Source organism: Heliangelus exortis, chromosome 2 (assembly GCF_036169615.1).
Source record: "Heliangelus exortis chromosome 2, bHelExo1.hap1, whole genome shotgun sequence".
NCBI classification, from domain to species: domain Eukaryota; kingdom Metazoa; phylum Chordata; class Aves; order Apodiformes; family Trochilidae; genus Heliangelus; species Heliangelus exortis.
In genome coordinates, this window is record NC_092423.1 from 62,957,780 (window position 1) to 62,976,930 (window position 19,151).

Consider the following 19,151-nt stretch of genomic DNA (forward strand, 5'->3'; position numbering starts at 1 on the left):
ATACCCTCTGCTCCTAGTAGTAAAAGAGTAAGGACTGGGAACATGCAAAGGAGAATCTCACACTGGAGAAAAACGGCAGTAAAAACTTTTTAGAGATCCACAGAACCACAGAATGGATTGGGTTGGAAGACATATTTAAAGATCATCTGCTCCAAACCTTTCCCTGCCACAGACAGGGATAGCTTTCACACGAGATCAGTTTGCTCAAATTCACCCATTCAAAACCATTCACACAAGCTAAGATACACAATCCAGTGATGGTAATACATTACTAGAAAATGTTCAACCAGATGTGATCTTGGAGATTTCTTATGTCTCAAATGTAAGCTCCAGAAAAAGTGGTAACTTAATGCCCAAAGTATGCCTCCATCTGCCTTTTAGTGGGGACTCAGAGAAAGAGATGGTTTTGTATAGGATCTCCTAGCTAGCAGGTTTCCTTGCTCATGAAGTAGTGTTCATGAGGAATGGCAATCTAACACAGAGACTAAAAGGTGACCCTGCAAATAAATGTCAGCTGCAAAATCGAATACTTCTCCTGGTCGGAGCTGAACAAACACTGTTATATTGACAATGTAGGCAAAATGCTGAGAAGAGAAATAAATCCATCCCCCCCCCCCCCAACAAAAAAAAAAAAAAAAAAAAAAAAAAAAAAAAAAAAAAAAAAAGAAAAAGAAGGAAGGAAGGAAGGAAGGAAGGAAGGAAAAAAACCCACTCCCTAGAAGTAAGCAAGGGGGAATGTGAGAGGGAAAGGGCACATGGCAAATTCAGGTTAGCGTAGCTCTGACAGATGCAAGCTCTTTCCATGCTCATCACCACACCATCTGTGCTTAAGTATAAATGGAAGGGTTCCCTATCATGTTCTCTCTATGCAAATTTCATTTTCACTTTCATATATTCCCAGGACTATGTGACTTATTAATTCAAATATTTAAAATGATGAAGATATATAATACACCCCATATTGACTCACAATATCATTACACTGGCCATACAAATACATACTTGAAATTGTTCAGAATGCTTTTCTTCCAATCTGGGAATTATGTTACAACACTTGCACTCTAAATTTAAAGACATCATGCACACCAAACTCTGAGCACTAGCCTGTTAATTGGTTTTCTTTCCTTGCTCATTAGCTCAGTATACCACACAAGGTGAGAACTCACACCAGCAGAAGTTAAAATTTTCAGTGCTTGCAGCCCAAGGAGAGAAGCAGGACTTCAGAACCATGTAATTACAAGAAGGAAAAAAAAAGTATGACTAAAGAATCCCAATTTCTGACACAGCACAACTCAGAAGAAATGCCAGCGCTTGCCACAATGAGCTATGTGGTAAGGACTTCCCCACTGATACTACACCCAGAGATGTGGGCTTTTCACCACAGAAAATTCAAATTTCCCCCCCTGGAAAAAAGGGAGGAGGAAGAAAAAAGAACTCTTCTTAATCATAACATTTTAAAATTGTTTAACTCTACTAACTTAAGACACATCGCCAATGAGTTATTGGATTGTTGCAACACTCACATTAATAATCCAAAAACAGAAGCTCTTGCTGCCCATCAGATTATTGGTGCTGATTTGTTCTTGACAAAATACAGGAAAAATGAACATACTGCTAATACATACTGTGTTAATTATTCTGTAGTGCTATGCAGTAACCCTGATAGAAGTTCAAACTAATTGTGATGGATACTGATAGAAGCAGTGCTATATACATTTTAAATTCATATTCTGTCAAGTTTGCAGATATACCATGCAAGGACTGCTTTGTGAGGCTGAGTTACTGCCTCAAATGATCTCACCTTATGCTTTTAAATACTCACATGAGCTAAAAGGCTGTAGACAGGCTAAGTTCAGAAAATCAGTTTCAATGCTGTTTTGTAAATTTAAGCATTGCTCAAATTCTTTGTTATTGACACCAATTCAATGAAGCACATTTACATTGCAAGTGCACATCAGGCCTTAAAAGTCAACTGGTTAGTGCACAGCGAGTGCACTGAGAGTGCCGTGGGGAGGGCAGACACAGACAACACGCTGCCAAAAACAAAGCTTTAATTCAGAGGAAAAAAATATGACCTCTGGAGCTGCAAGAACCGCCCCAAGATAGGAACTAGGAGTAAATGGATAAACAGAAGCAATGCTGTGAGTCTACACAGAGTTATTTCCAAAACTCATCCTCCCACGGCTTTACCAAAAAGCATCCCTGTGTGCTGTCAGAACACCTTTAGGGCCCTAACACCAGGCAAAACCCCACCTGCTGCTCAGCCCAGCTACCCAGGACACACAGACCCAGCCTACAGCCTGTGGTCACAACGCTGACCCCTGAAACACCTGAGCCAGCCTGCTGGCCCCTCACCTCCTCCTACCCACCCTTCAGTATCCTTCACCCTAGGGGAACCATGGCAGGGGCCTCCTCAGCCCAGGGCTGAGGTTCCTGCAAGCCCACGGCAAGTTGTGTGGCACAGTTCAACCAGGGTTTGATACTGAATCTCTCTGAACACAGCAGATCCCACAGCAAACTTCACCCACCACAGGAACACATCCAGGTGGGCTTTGAGTATCTCCAGGCAAGGAGACTCCACAGTCTCCCTGGGCAGCCTGTGCCAGTGCTCTGTCACTGAACTGTACATACAAGCTCTCTCAATAAAGATGCATTTGCGTGCATTTACAACATACACTCTTACTTTCTGATGAAGTTTCTTTGCCTCCACCATGCTCCTTGGAAAAAAAAAAAAAAATCTACTCGCTTTCCTCGACCATTAATCATATTGAACTAATAAACATTCTGGAACCAACACTGTTTTAACTGCCTTCTCTCCACTTGGAATTTGCTGGCAAATACTTCAACATATAAGATGACCATTCCACAGCCCTGCTTTTGAATGCTAATCTAAACTGTTCTCCAAGCCAGCACAGTAAAGAGTTAGTCTTTGGGAGGGGGAGTGCAGAAAAGAAATGAAAGAGGGGCCTTTAAGATGAAATAAAAATAGACTCCCTTGATCCCACCATGACATGGCCCAGACATTCTCCCTGTGGGGGAAGCAAATGTTTCTTACTGCAGTTAAGAGTTTTTATAACATTTTCTTCCCCCCCCACCCCCTGTGCAACTTCGCTTCCTGAAGAACGCTTTATATAAAAGACATGACATTTGGCAACCCAGCTCTGCTGCTTTGTGAAATTCTTTTGGCAAGTGCCCTACGTGCTGACTGCATTAAGCACATCAGTTTGTTTATTTATTTATTAATTTAGGCAGAAGTCAGAGGGAGCAAGCCATACAATTATCGCACAGCACAGCACTGTTTCATCCAAAAAAGCAGGAAAGGAGCCGGGGAGGGAGGGCTGGAGCCTCTCCTTTTGGGAAACCTCATCATGGGAGAGGAGATGGCTCGCCAGCCTCAGTGTTGCTGCAGCTCTGGGGCATACGCAGTGATTCTTGGATCTCCAGGCATTTAGCGAACATCAATTAATTAATTAATTATCCCTCAATTCCACAACAAAGCCAGGTATCATTACACATCTGTTTTGCATATGGGTAAAACGAGCTGCGGAGTAAACCTAAACCTGTAGCAACCCTGCCCAGTGCACAGGAGGTGCACTACCTTGCCAAGGCAAGAGCCGCCTGGCAGTAAGTGGCAGGAGGGCAGGGCACCAGCAGCCTGCACACCCACACTTCCTCCTTCATGCCTCGAGTGAAACCAGAAAATGAAGAAGTCACCAAACACCACTGTCTACCCAAGGGTGCAGCCACAGCACATGACTGCAAGGCACATGGGCCTCCATCAATAAGCACCCATCTCCTCTGCACCATGCTGCATGCTAGATTTGCAGCCAAGTCAGGGATGGTACCATACATAACATCTGCAGTCATGTCACAAAGGCAAAACCTCCAAGGGTCAAGGACTGAAACAAGCAACACCCATTTCCTACTCAGATGCCACATGTTAGGCAGGAAGGCTTTAAGTCTGTGGTTCGGAGTTAGGGAGAACATTACTTTAGGCTTGCAAGAAATAAAGATGCTTCTCAGAAACAATGGAATATTTTGCTTACAAACATTATTAGCCTGATTATTTACACCAGGGACCAACAAAGCTTGGCAGCACACCACCAGGGACACCCGGCAACAGCAATTCACAGCACCCTGAAGTCTGCAAGATAAACAGGGAGGGGAGACAGGACTGGAGAGGACATGACCTATCCGCGCAGAAACTGAAGCCAAGGGCAGGCCAGATTCTCAGGCTTGGAAGGGTGAAGCTTCTGCATATCCCCTGATACTTTCAGCTCAAGCTGCTAGCAGGAAAGGGCCTGATCCATCCAAGCTATTGTTCAGCACACACAGCAAGAGATGAAATGCTGAAACGCAATCTGGTTCTTCCATGGGAAAGAGCTACCAAGTCTCCAACCAATAAGACCCCCTGCAGATTGGGTACAGAAATGATTTTTCTACATCTCAGAGAGCTGAGATGGGACTGGATACTCTGCACAATCACCTGATCCTGCTTCAAATGCTATGTCTGTGTGCACAGATAAATCTACAATGCACTTATCCTTTGGAAACGTTTTAAGCATCTTAATCCCAAAACTGTTTCATATTTAACACAGTAAAGGCCTTTCTACACACAAGTCTAAAGGAGTCAGGATGTGCATTCTGAGATTTCATATGAGCCTCAATTAAAAAAGAAATCAGTCAAATTTTGTTCCTGAAAAATTGACACAGGCATCTAAACCTGCCCAGTGTTTTATTAGAAGCATGTGATTAATTTTTATATTTTTAATTAAAAGATCCTGAATTTACCTCCCTATTCTAAGGAAGAGTTTTAGAAGTTCCGTCCATCATTTCTAGGCCCATTTTTATGCTATCAAAATAGTTACTGCAACAGCAATACACAAGCCCAATTCTACAAGGTTTATGGCAAGGCCAACAGATTTTATCCAAACTGCCAGTTTTAGAAGTTTGGCATGACCAAGGGCTCAGAACAATAAAATACAGAACTCACCATCAGTTTAACTATGCAGCAACCTTTGCCAATCATCTGCCCTGAGTGGAGCATTTGCCAGGCTCTCCTTTGAAAGGAATTTAGGGACCACAGCACTGAAAAGGACCAACATTTTCACAAAGAAATTACTGGCAAAATTTCCCTCAACTGAAGCAAAGAAGTACCAAGCCTTTAGTAGCAGAACTCAATCATCCTCTTCAACCTGGAAGCAATACACCAGACACTTCAAGCTCATTACTGACTGCTCAAACAGGATGCACACCATGGTCTGTAAGCTGATCCTGGAAGTACAGGCCAAGAGCAAAGGGAAACCTCACAGAAGTTGTTTGAAGCTGTTGTCTCATTATCCCAGCATGTGGACAAATTTGAAGCCAAGAGGTTTGAGATCTGTGTGCGTACACTACATATCAAGCTACGAAAGATGCACCTCCTAATGCAAAATTTCACACCAAAACATTTATAAACACATTTTTTCTTTAAATGGAGAGAAGAAAAATATTTACCAAACACATCTGTGAAGGCAAGTAAGAAGAACTTTTAGGACAGGCCTGGCAAACTCACTTGCCTTAGGGGCACAGCACAGATACTATGAAAGACAAAATTATACAACTTAAAACCTTGTTACGAGTGGTATACTTGAGGGAGAGGACCATATTATGGCAGGGGTACAAGATTTGCAGGTAAAGAGTAGGACAGGACAGAACACATGAGAGGGACAAGACTGGGTTGTTTTTGGCTTGACACTTGCCAAGTTAAAAAACAAGTGTGAGTCATAGTAAAGGTAACTCAAAGTGTGATATGACTGCAATGGAGAGCTGAGCAGACCACACTGCATGAGTCAGCAGCACAGATAAAAAGGGTGATAAGAAGCAGCAGATGGGACATATCTTTACTAAAACAACCCTGCAGGACACAGGCCTCCTTTGCTGTAATGAAACAGTCGTGCCAAGCTGTCGCACGCTGGCTGGTGTGCTTGTGATCCCATGAATCAAAGAACGCTGCACAGTGAGGTTAAAAAAGCAGCAGGCAAACAGGTGCAGGCAGATCCACGTGCAAAAAGAAAGAAAGAAAAAAAAGCACAGAAAAGCAAAGCAGCAGCATCCCCCTCAATACACATGCACCCTGACAATGAGCGCCCTGGGACACCAACCTCCAAACTGCTCAGGCAGCGGGGTGGGGAGGAAAAGAAGGGGGAAGGAAGCTGTCACTGGGATCACGGCACTCAACCGGGCCGACAGCCAGATTTTCTGGTCCTGCTGGTCAGACTCTGCCTTCCTGGCAGGCGCCGAGGGCAGGAGGCTCCAGCATCGCAGCCACCCCCCTCCCCGAACCCTTTCTGCCTCCGCAGCACACACCTGCAGAGCCGGGAGGCAGCCACAGCCACACAGCTCATACCTTGTCTCCAGCAGCCAAAAGGGCAGCTGAGGCTATTTACAGAGGCAGTGCCTCCAGTATAGTTGCAGCTCACGTGGCTTTGCAAAATTCAGGTTTAAAGCACCATGTTTTCCATTCGGGATTGCAAATCACATTTTGCTACAAGAGTGCTAACATCTAGCCGCGGGAGACCAAGCACCAGGTAGCAGAAACCATACAGTCATTCATATACAAGGACACATAACCTGCAAAATGCAGCTGCTGCCCTGACCACATTAATGACTGGCAATGGTGCTTCTCTGCTACCAGGATCCCTACTCGCTGCACTTTTGAACCTGGTCAAAAAAGATGAGAGCTCTCTGTCACCAGCTCAAAAGAGGACAGAGACACAAGGCAAAGCTCAAATCGCCTTTCATCTCACTTCTTGGCTGAGGTAAAATTATACCCTGCCTGCAAGGGGCACGACGGAAAGTAAAATGCTCTATTTTTAGATACAAGATCCTGCTTCATCAGGTTCATTTAATTTCTAAGAAACAAACCTTGGCAAAGGTCTGTATTTGAGGGGATGAAAGATTACTTGTTTCATTTTCTCTTAGTGCAGTTCATAGCATGACTAGCTAAGGAAATCTGCTTTAGCCACATATACATGCCAGCTGTTCTATTTGGGAGAGTCCCTGTTTTCTAGCAGAATACATTTTTTTCATTTTACCCAATCTGTCCTGGCAGAATAAACTCGCTGTGTCCAAGTATTTCAATGGAGTCAGAAGGTGTGTTTATTCCCCTAGCTCCAAATACCCTTATTTACAATTTTCAAAAGCTGGTAGGTAAGCCGAAGAACAGTTGCTGAGCCTAACGCACTGTGCACAGCAACAGATCTGTTGTAACAGCTTAACAGGCAGAGAAAGAGAAAGGAAAGAAAGAGGAAAGAAAGAGCCGTACTTTCCTTCTTTACACGTCCCTGCTTTCAAATGCAGCTTTACGGAGATAATGACAGTAACAGTGTGTCTAAAATAAAGCTGGACTGAGAGCCAAGCTCCTGAAGCCCCAGTGACAGCAGAGCTTGGCTCTACCCTTTGGTCACACGCTTTTCTAACCCGAGTGTGTGCCTTCCAAGAAGTAGGTAGAGGAACTGCTCCCCTATGGACATCGTGAGCATTAACAAAGGCGGAGGGCGGTCAGCCTGTAAGAAAAACAGTGAAGTTAGTTTTCATTTCCTGTCGGTTTTAATCTTGCCTAGAGGCTTTGCTAGCTGCTACTTCCATTTTCTAGCCAGTCTGCAGAGGAAAGGCTTTCTTTCCTTGTTTGCTGAGCGTCCCTCTTAGCTGTCTGCAGTTCACATCTCTCGTGCTCCTGAAATCCACCCCACGCTGCCCACCATTCACTGGCTGCAGCAGCACTGAATTCAGCCTGACACCACAAATCACTGAGTTGGCCTCCCCCTTGTAGCTCTGTAAACATACTCCTGATTACAGCTTCCACTGGCAAGCTGTTTAAAAAAAATAACTGCACAGGATTCATGGAAGCTAATGCACAACTTTTTTCTTCCCCACAGTCTAATCTTTCCATTACCCCCTGAAGGATCTGGGCCACGCAGAAACACCTTTATAAGCCATTTTACTGCTGGTTTTCACACACTGGGAACTCTCTGATTTTCTCTGAACTCGCATTGTGAATGTCTTACGCATTTTGCAGGCAATTCCTGAAGTTCACTGCATGATTTGCAAGTGGACAGCAGAGCACCTGCTAACCTGAAGACAATTAGCAACAAATTACAATCAAAACTCAGACAGAGGTCCAGCAAGGACTTCCTTGTCCTCAGCCTGGAGTAAGTGTTGCACCCATGTAACTCTTACCACAGGGCTCTCAGGTCCTCAGAACTGAGGCTGCTGAATGGTGACAAATCAATGACAAACTATTACTGATAGTTCTTCAGAAAGGTTCCTACATCTTTCAGCCACAGCCCTCGGGCAATATACACAATTCTGCACATCCTCTTTCTAAAGGAGCCATCAGATGTACTCATCCAGCCCAAGATGTAAGACACGGCTAGACCAGGGTGATACCCTGCATCAAAGGTGTCTGAGGATGAGTGTTGAGCTAGGAGAGCAGAAGGCAAAGATTTAAATCTTAGACCACAGAGTTCATGTTGCTATGAGTAAACCAGCACAGTATAAGCCAGAAGCAACAACTTCTTCCCCTGTGTGAACTGTGACCAGGAACAATGCCAGTGTCACAGCTAGGAGAGATGGTACAGAAGGAATCACTTGATCCTCCACCTGTGCACATCTCTAGATTTATCTCAGCACCAGATTCTTAATTCCTTCCTGTTTCCACAAACTTGCTTTTCATATTCACACAAACAAAATTAGAAGTAAAATTAGTTTGTCTAGTATCTTCACTTCCAGCTCATATTTGCAGAGCTCCCTGAGAAGAAAAACAACAGACCCCTTAAGTGATCAGTGTTATCACACTTGATCCATATGTGCCTTGAGCTTGCTGCTCCCATGGGACCAACAGCCCTTGCTGCTTTTCTGAAGGAATAGCAGCATAAAACAGTAAAGAAGCACTTCCCTTGCCTTTCCCTGGGAGAGATTACATAGGTGAAACACATCAGAAGACAAAATTACTAACTATATTCCTAATATCTCTTAACAGTGCTCTGTCTCACAGAGTCCGTTTACAACGGACTGAGTTTGTTTACAACTGGACTGAGTCCGAAAGACAAACTTGCTTTTGCAAGATCCAAGAAAGTGACTGGGAACACAAAGGCAAAGCCCCAAACCCCTGTTCTTCAAACTTCAGTTTGCTATACAACCAGCCCTCTTCCCTCCCTCTAGGTACAGTAGAGCTAGGTCACTACCTTCCACAAACTGACTAACAAATGACTTCTCTCTCATGCATTTATGTATGTAAATTAAGGTATATTTTAAACTAGGTTGTGGTGATCCATATTACATTCAAATACTGTATCTACTGAAACCATTTGAATTATTTTCTGTGAGATTTTGAGAAGGATGTATTTTTGCTGCTGAAGTCTTGAAAAAAATCAAACCTTGGAACCGACAGCTGTTAACTCACTACACTTCTTAAGCCAGGCCTGACCAAGGTACATCAGCTTGCAATACCAGTCTCTTCTGAAAGGCCAGATAGCATAACTTCTTCATTTCACAGCTCAAACAGAAGAAAGGAACTGGGACTTGTGAAAGTAAGAAAACGGGAGTTCAAATAATTTCTTATCAGAAATGATGTGCAAGAATTCAGGGCCTACAATTCCCAGAACTCTCCAAGATACAGTGACCAAAAAACACCCCAGAACACTGATTCAATACTACAATTAACTATTCCTTTTAAAAATGTCTTAATTATAATGCAAAACAAGTTCCATTTTTTTTCTTGCTTTTTTCCTCTGATTTGCCAGCTCCTATTTTAAGGAAGCACTCAGCTATGTGACAGAAATGTTTCAAAATCTCCTCGTTATGTGTTTTTGCTGAACATTTACTTTCATGTGCATGCAGCCCAATACAAGTGACATGCAAAAATACAATCTAGTAAACAGTGAACAGAAAACACCACTGCTCAAAATAAACATCAGAAAAAACAGATGCCCATGGAAATCTATGGTGGACCAGATAACTGGTGGAACATCTACAGAAGTATAACATAGACTAAGTGTAAAAAAAGCTGTATAAAACTATTTCAGGTACTGAAAGCATTCTCTTCTTTAAAGATAGTAACTAAAAAGAGTAAATGCAAAACCAAGATTTAGAGCCCGATTATTTTACCAGAGTTTTTCTGCTCACTGATTCTAGTTACAAGTGAAATCAGCAATTTAAATCTGCCTGAAGAATCCTCCACAGGAGGAGCAGTGCTGATTATTTTCTCATGAGATGGGACACTCAAGATCATGAAGAATATTACTTTCTGAAGCATGGAAGATATGCTGGTACAGAGACAAATGTACGTTAGTATTTCAAATTTTAAAAAAGCAAGAGACTAAAATATATGCACATATATACACACACGAATGCTCGCCCTTATCTCGCTCAACTGGGATTCAGATTTGCAGACTAGAAGGAGGATGCTTTTGTAAAGGAGTAATGGCCAGCAACTCTTGAGTGCTCAGGGCAGTTTCTTCCAAGTACAGAAGCACCAGGACTCAGCAACAGGTTTCTTGGTGTAAGCACAGCACTGCATGTCCAGAGCTGCAGGGCCAGAGACACAAATGCATGGTGATGTCTGACCGCTAAGGGTTAGAGTGGATCCCACCAGGATTACTATAAGCCTTGCTAAATCCATGCTGGGCACATACTGACTCTGCACCATCCTCAGACAGTGCTCCTAGTCCCAGGATGACCCTGACAAAACACCCCATGGGGCTGTCAAGCCCAGAACTGTGCTGATCAAGAGAAAAAGAGCCCAGCTGGTCTCACCAGACCCAAACAGCCTGGCCCTATCTTCTCAGGAGTCTCTCCTTGGGGTGTCTTGTAGCACCTCCACCACTCCCTTCATTTTGTTACAGCACAGACAGCCCCTGTTCTGCCCAGAAATGAGGGCAGGGGAAGCTGTGTTTCAAAAAGAAAAAATGAAGCTCTATAGCAGAAACCAAGTTAGAAGGCTACAGGTGACCTGTAGAAACTGAAGAAGTTATGGAGGTGATCCCCCAGTGAGGAAAGCAGGAGGAAGGTATCCAAGGTACTACAAGGCAGGAGATTACACCATGGGGAAGAACCTCTCCTTTTTCCCCATGCCATCCCCATCACTGAATGGTAAATGCACGGGGAGATGCAATCACAGTGGCTGCAGGAGCTGCCAGGGTGCTTTTTGGCTTAAGATGCAAAGGACAAGTTTGAGGTTTGTTCTTCAATTGCTGCCACATGCACTTAACGTAACGAGACAACGGAGAAGAATAACTTAAGTATATAGATAGCAATAAGATAATTAAAGCCTAGTTCTTCTCAGCCTGCTCCCTGACTCCACATAAAAAAAGTACACAAGTGCACAAACATCTACGCTGAAAATACATCATGCTCTAGTGTAAAACTCCCATGCCTCATAGAGTATTGCTGGTTTTACTATAGCCATGCTTTGTATTAGTGGATATTGATTGTGTTTGCACAATATTTCAATAAACAGAGCCAACCAACATAACTTCCTCTATTTCTGTATAGAGTAATATATTTACAGGAACAGCCTTTTGAAACATTCCAGTAAAATTAGCTTACTCACAGATTTTCTTTAAAACTAGAACAGAGAGCAGAAGGATAACATCATCATTTTTTGTGCATAAATCAGCTGCCTATTTACCATTGATATGTTGCAATAATGACTTGCTACTCTTCTGAGTTAATTGCCGGGTTATTAGAGAGTACCTAAGTTCACAAAACCACAAAAAAAAACTTCATTATTTCCTGGGAAACGACCTTCAGAAGCATGCATTCCACCTCCTTCCCCAAAGCAATGCCCAACATATTGCAGGAAGAGGTTTAACTGTTTTACAAAAACCTTCAGTGATGATGCTTCCACAGCCTTCTCATAGGAGAATGACTGCAGCACCAAAACACCCTTATCACTTGAAAGCTTTCTTAAATGTTTACCCAAGTCTTGCCACCTTCAAATTAAGCCCATTTCTTCTCCTCCTAACCCCAGCAGTTGTGTACTAGTTTATTCCCTGCATGAACCTTCTACATGCTTGAACACTATCATGTCTGTTACTGGCCTTCTCCCCTGTAGACTAAAGAATCCCAAGTCTTTCATCTTCTGATGGCTCTTGACTGTATTGTTCCCCGAACTAGATGCTGAGCCATTTCCAGCACTAAGTGGACAGATTATTTTGTGCCTTTTCTTCACACACCCTAAACCAGCACGTTTTTGAGGAGCAAAGACGGTGAATTGTTTCTTCCTTGTATGTCTGTATGACACACCCACAGTCTCTAGTCTACGATTCCCTACTCTCATGCTGTCCAGGGATGCAGTTTGGAAGGAGCTGAGCTGGGGCTCTTCCACACACACACACTCAAGATGGGAATGCACAGTCACCAGCTCCAGGGCTGGGACTGCAGCAGGCAGAGCAGGGAAGGAAAAGCAACCTACTCAGCAGAGCAGGGGCAGCCTGGCTCCCAGGGGACACGAGAGCAGGACACACTGCAAGCTGGTTTTCTCTGGTGTTCTGGGAACCAGCTGTGATTTTTAACACCCTATTCAACTAAACCGGGCCAAACTGCCTCCAGCACAGCCCAGCTCCAGCTCACAGACCTTCTTCTTCTGTTGGACCACTATTGAGTCAGCCATTCCCCATCATGCATCATGCAACTGGGTATTTCTATCCCTGTGCAGTGCTGCTAAGTTTGAATCCTTGGTTTTTTCCCCAAACCATTCCTTCAGATAGCCAGGGCTGCTCTGAGCTTTAATCCTGCCCTTTGAGGAGCCTGTAGTCCCCTCCCCCCCATGCTTCTTATCCTATGTAAATTTAGTAACAGCTCTCTCTGCTCCATCCATCATTTCAATAATGAAAACAATGAGTATTACTGAAGCCAGGACAGACCCCTGGGGAATCTTACTCACTCGAGTCTTGGAGTTTAATAGCAAACCATGAACAACTACTTTGAATAACGCCTGGTAGAATTCTGTGCACCCATAGTACAGACCATACAACCAGATACCCCTTCTGCTGCAAATAAAGCCATGTTAGAAACCATCCAGAGCCTCCCATAAAAGACGAAGTAACTTCTGCAAGAGAGAGAAGTTCCATTACGTTGTCAGAGGAGCTGTTGGGAACTCTTTGTTAAACACTGCCATAAAAATGTAATGCATGCCAATAAGAGGAATAGGAGGGTTGATAACCAAGCTTTAAGATGACAGAAAGAACTTCAGCTGAACTGAGAAAGCAGGAGCGTGACATTGCTTCCAGCAAGAGAGAGGCTTGGAAACTAAACAAACAATGTAAACACAAAACCCCGCACAAAAATGATGGGAATTTATACCTGCTGTTAGCTGCTGCCAACTTATCACTTTAATATGATACTATCACAGAGGTGTGGTTTTGGGTTTTTTTAAACAAAACATTTTTTCAGCTCTTCCAGGTGTTTACTGAATTGCATTCTTTACTGCTTCCTAATAGCCTATCCATCTCAGGGATCCCAAAGAAGACAGGCAGCAAAGACCACGGCTTCCAGAACCTAGATGAAGGCTTTAATCAACCACTGAAAGCATCCCCAGCTGCACACCAGCACTAGGAGAAGCAAATGGCAGCGGCTGGTGCCTGAAACAGGGAGAAAGGGTAAATTCCATGAAAAGTGAAAGGTGAGGCAGCTTTCCAACACTGGCTCCCTCTGCTTGCCAAAATAGCAATGCTTTGCCCACGCCTCACCCCAACTGCTGCAGAAGATGCGCTTGCTTCCCAGGAGAGTTTACTCTCGCAATGCAGATGTGCTTCAATGAGGCAATCGTGTTCGGTTGCGTAATACAACCCAGAATTAAACAGTATATGCTCTTTGGTGCATTTTAAAAATGTAAACCAGAAGTTACTGCGGAGCTCAGGGATGCTGCCAAGAACGTTAACACTATGATTTCAGCAAGGAAGAATATATCATCTCCTCTCTCCTCCCACAGCTTACTCTTGAGACGTAATTTTGCTAGATCCTTTTTGTACTTGTCACTAAAATACAAAGTCACATATCTGCATGACTTACATTTTGATCTTCCCAACTGTGGGTACCTCAGGACCTAAAGCAGCTGCATCAGGGGCAGATGTAGGACAGCTCTGGGAAGAACATGGCAGGTGACTGCACTGAGATGCAGAGGGATGAACCATGCACCTTGCATGAGAGGTGCACCATGCACCACTGACAGAACTGGGGCAAAAAGAATTTTAAAAATCAGGAATAGAACCCACAAACAACCATTTCCAGTCTCTAAGCAAACCAGGAAGAGCAACACTGCAGATGCTGATGCATACTTTGAATACAAATATAGATATATTTAGATTCTTCTTATAGTTTCCAGGAGTCACACTATACTATTCCTCTTTAGATGAATGCAGGTCTTTTCTAAAATACATTATCCATAACCCAGTTTTCCATAGCAGAAAACTCACCAAGGGAATACTGCTTCATCATACTAGAAATGTATCCCAAAATTACAGTAATTTATACCTTCATTTTCATGGGAAAAAAAAAATATCATTTTCTTCTGACAAATACCAGCACACTGAAAAAGTAATGAATAAATGACTATAAACAGGTATCAAATGTAGCAACTATCAATCATTGCAACAAAAATTTAATTAAATCATATGTTAAGTAAAAATAGACTGAAGTAAAAACAAGCCATATAATCTGAAACTAAAATAAAAATCTGTCTATCACACCAAAGCAGAAAAACACAATTTAGAGCACTAAAATACCACAACCTATTAAATGATCGGCCATCTGATTGTTATTTGTAAAACTCCAAGGATGCTAAACGAAGCCAAATGTAGAGATTCAACCAAGTACTTAGACATGTGCCAAAGTACATCTGTATTTTAAAAACATTTTTTTATTATGACAGAGAGCTTAAAACTAGAACTCTTCATGTACACCTCTACAATTTCTTTTTAAGAGACAGAAAATACTTGGAAAGTGATCTGCACTGTCCACATTTTAATATTACAAATCAAGTTAGCATTCAACCTAGGTTGAATACATATTTCTGGAGACATATCAGAAAGAACCCTGAGGATTAGTCCTAACACAAAAGGATGAGGGAGTTGCCTGGTGTCATCCTGCCAGTTTTGCAGAACAGAAGAGTTACCAAATGAGGCGTGAAAAGATGTGAACAAAAAAACCCTCATACCTATGAAAAAATGCAGCAATATCAGCTGTGTCACAAAATTATAGTAAGTAGTAACAGGGCCAATCACAAGAATTGCTGACCAGCTGAAAGTCCTTTTGGCCTCAGCTGGAAATGCTTAGCACCCTTCAGTGAGTTAAACTTATAAGCCATCCTATTTTCATGCTATAAATTAAATCTGAATTTTCAGCACTTAACTTTTCAAGGCTCTGACCACCAATCTGAATTGTTACAGCTATACCAAGAAACTCTTGGATGCCTCCATTTCTACCTGTTACTGTAAAGTAAAGATTACTGTTCTGTCCTTTTTCATTCCTTATGGTGATAGCAATATCAAATATAATTATCTTACTACTTTAGGGAAAATCCAAGAGCTTGTTTTGGGCCTTGAAAATCTCTCCTTAATACAGCTGGTGGCTTTCAGAGCACAGTGACAAAGAGAAAGCATTCAAGTGTGTGGGTGCATGCACACACACGTCCAGGGAAAGCGAAGCAGAAAGAGGCCCATCCTGTGTATCATAATTCTCTAAAACTGAATATAAAAACCAGGTACATTTAGGGCAGATGAACAGTTCATGTTATGGAACTACACAGCTGACTCAATGCTACCTTGTCTAGCAAGGGGGGCTCATAGGTTTCATATGGCAACATCCACCCATGGGGAAGGGGGAAAGCTGAGGTTGGGATGAGGAGATCCACACCTGCCTAGATATATTGTAGAAGACACTGTAATTAATTTGATAGAGGGGATTCAACAAAAAACAGGGAGGAAAAAAAATAACAAACAAAAGGCTTAACTTACTGCACTAGACACCACTTTAAGAGGTTTCCCCACTTTCCCTGCTCTAAAGCACTTCTGAAAAATTCAGCCACTGAGCTACTGCTTTTCTTGACCTTTTCACTGAAAGAGAGCAAAGTAAAAACAGGAAAGAGCTAAAATTATATGCAATAAAGATGCTTCATGTTAAGAAAGTCTTTTGAGTCACTGCTGCAAAATTGTTCTGTGTCAGATTTGCCAGTGCAATGCTTGCTGAAGACCATCAATTAGCAGCACCATCAGTCAAAGGGAGCGCATTGTCTCTCAGCTGCTGCACCATACACACCATACAATGCAGCTATGTAGCATTTGAATCTGTTGATAGTTTTTCACACCCGAAAGCTCACTTATGATTAATTTATAATGCCCTGAGCCCCAAGGAGATTTGCTTTTCTGATTGCCCTTTTCTTAACAATAACACAAATAAACATGAAAAATCTATTGTCTGAGGAACCCTTCCACTAATTTTGTTCTTTGATGGTTTTGTTGATTTAGTATAGCTAGGAATCAGGAGTAAAGTGGATCATAGCTTAATATAGTGTGGTTAATCTTCCCTTTGCATAATGCTGGTACACTATGGCCCAAATACCAGAGATTTATTTGATGTGTACAAGCTTTCAAGCATTAGTAAACAAGTTGCAGCCCATTATGAAAGAAGAGCTGATCTAAACAGTGGTGCAGCTCCTTATGTATTATATTACACTGGCAGTGCAATATACTTACATTTGCCTATATTCTAGCTTTCTCATTCTGGAGACTATTTCACTAAGGACTATAATGTTTTTTAAATACAACTAAGAATATGGCTGCAATCACATCCCATATCCTGATGCAGTATTGTCTGAAGCATGAGAGAACTGGCAAAGAGAGAGGCACAGTCTTCTTTTTCTCCTTTTGTTTTTTGGTTGTTTTTTTTTTTCATAATTTATCATACATAATATAGCCTAAAAGAGAAAAAATATATACTAGAGCCTCACGTATAGACACATTATTTCCTATTAAAAAAAGGTTCTTTCACTTCTCACTTATGCTTCCATTACTTTTGAGAATATGCTATAGAATATGCAGAGGTACTCTGCCAAATGTCAAACAATTTTGTACTTTACTAGACCCGTGAAATACACAATTATCCCACATACTGTAATGGAAACATTTTTGTTGTTTTTCGTGTACAAATTAAAACAAACATCCTTTAGAAGTCAGTCATAAAAGCAAAATACTAACTTTAATAAAAAATATTTTTCATAATGAAGTTTCATACAGTGCAAACACTTCAGTGTACAAAAGTTAACTTATGTGTGGCAGTGCTCCCTGGTAAGAGACCCGGTGTTAGTCTACAGTATTTTAACACACACAGGCAAAAACCACACAAGCTGTACTGTTAGGTATCAATAAACCATTCTCACAATAAGGTGCATTTTTTCTACCTTGCAGAATAAAAGTGATCCCATTCTCAGGTACTATCTCTAGAAGACAGGAGCTAACTCCTTGTCCTCTCACAGACACACATGAGCTTCAGCCATATTCCCAGTGTTTATACCACACTCACTGATCCCTCACATCTGCTACAACTGGACATCATCAACCACTTTCCATGTCTGACCTAGATTTTCTCCAGTTCTGTGCTGAACAATCAGTTGAGATGACTCAGTAACTGTGTTTCTCCCCTCTAAGAAATGAAGAAGCCGCAACAAAGGTAGAGAGAAAGTGAGGGCTGCAGGGGGAAAGACCTTTCACTCAGCAACTTAAAAATCTCACCTACAGAGGTGTCAAGAGCCTGTGCTCCCAGAGTGGGCTCTTCAGATGAAGTTTCAAATCGTGGTGGCAACTATCAAATGGATGTAAAAGTATACACCTGTAATGGAGGTGCCAAGAGAACAAACACATCACTGAGTGAGAGACACCAGGACACCACAAAAGTGTAAAACATTAAGAAGAAAGGATGCCAGTGTCTCAGAGAAGCAGTTATGAACATGTTTACTCAAAACATTTCTGCAGAGTTGTTCCCATTTCAGGCAAAAAAACTTTGATTTAAGGAAGAGACTTGCAGTTCTGTCTTCATTTTTTTTTTCTTCAAAGCATTAAGGAACTTCCTTTTTCAAAACCAAATGAACAAAATTTACATCCAAACCCTCTCAGTCCCCAAAATCTCAAATCTGAAGTCGATTAAAAGCAGCAATTAGTCCAGCCAAAAGTACCAAAATATATCTGACAGTCTATAATATTTCTAATGCCCTACCACCTGCATTTTATGATCTGTAAAACCAGCCAAACGCAGGTACCGAAGAGCCATCATCACCCCAGGGAAGACCCAGTTTTATCGTGTGCCCTGGCTATGATCTTCTGGCACAACCAGACCAGGGACTCCCCAGCTGCACAGAGCAGGCACACAGACCATTTCTCTGGCAGGAAGAAATCTGAAGCAAGGAAGCAAATTAAAAATGAAAGTTGTACCAAGCCTATAAGCATGGATCTACTCTTTCAAATTTAAAGTCCTGAAGATTTATGGGTGTCTTTTATTACAAAATTTTATTGGACTTTCTTTTTCCTCCTAGCCTACTGCTTTCATCCTATCACTTAGGGTTCTTACCATTCATTCCAACTTTAGGCTTCATTGAGGCTGGAAGAGTTCTAAGATTACTTCTTCAGTTCTACTGTTAATAAACTCAGTGGAAAAACTCCGTTGATGCCAGTGGGGACCAGAGTAGGCATTTGCCCAGCAGCTGGGTATGGGCATCCTGCACACCCAGCAGTACTTCTCCCTAGTGGGCCTAAAGGATGCTTGTGAAAAGCATTTTGATGCAGAGTTCACACTTGCTGGTCCTGACACTAGAAACCACAGTTCATGCTGTCTCCTGACAAAAAGCCACACCGCATGTTCTTCTATATAAGGCATACATGTAGAACAGCAAAAAATATCTTTTCTAGTAAGTTATGCAAAGCAGAAACAGCCTCCTGATACTATTACAGATGACTGAAAGCTAAATTATACTAATTATACCGAACTCCAGCAAGGCTCCATGAGTCCTAGCTGTCCTAGCATGAAGAATGCTGCTTGAGCGACCCTCCCAGCAAGCACCTCCCTGCCATGTGTGTGGGCAAGGCCCACCAAAGAACCAGGAGAAGACAGCCAGGAGG

At 42.3% G+C, this 19,151-nt stretch overlaps 1 protein-coding gene across 8 annotated transcripts in view; it reads right to left on the reverse strand.

Annotated features, from left to right (window-relative positions):
- ATXN1 (ataxin 1) overlaps positions 1–19,151 on the reverse strand; it is a 277,784-nt gene that overhangs the window by 174,836 nt on the left and 83,797 nt on the right. The window contains exon 3 of one of the 8 annotated variants that reach the window (XM_071736398.1): positions 17,772–17,868. The exons of the other annotated variants lie outside the window; for them this stretch is intronic. The gene's annotated coding sequence lies outside the window, so the exon portion shown is untranslated. The remainder of the gene's footprint in view (positions 1–17,771; positions 17,869–19,151) is intronic. 8 annotated transcript variants of the gene reach the window in all.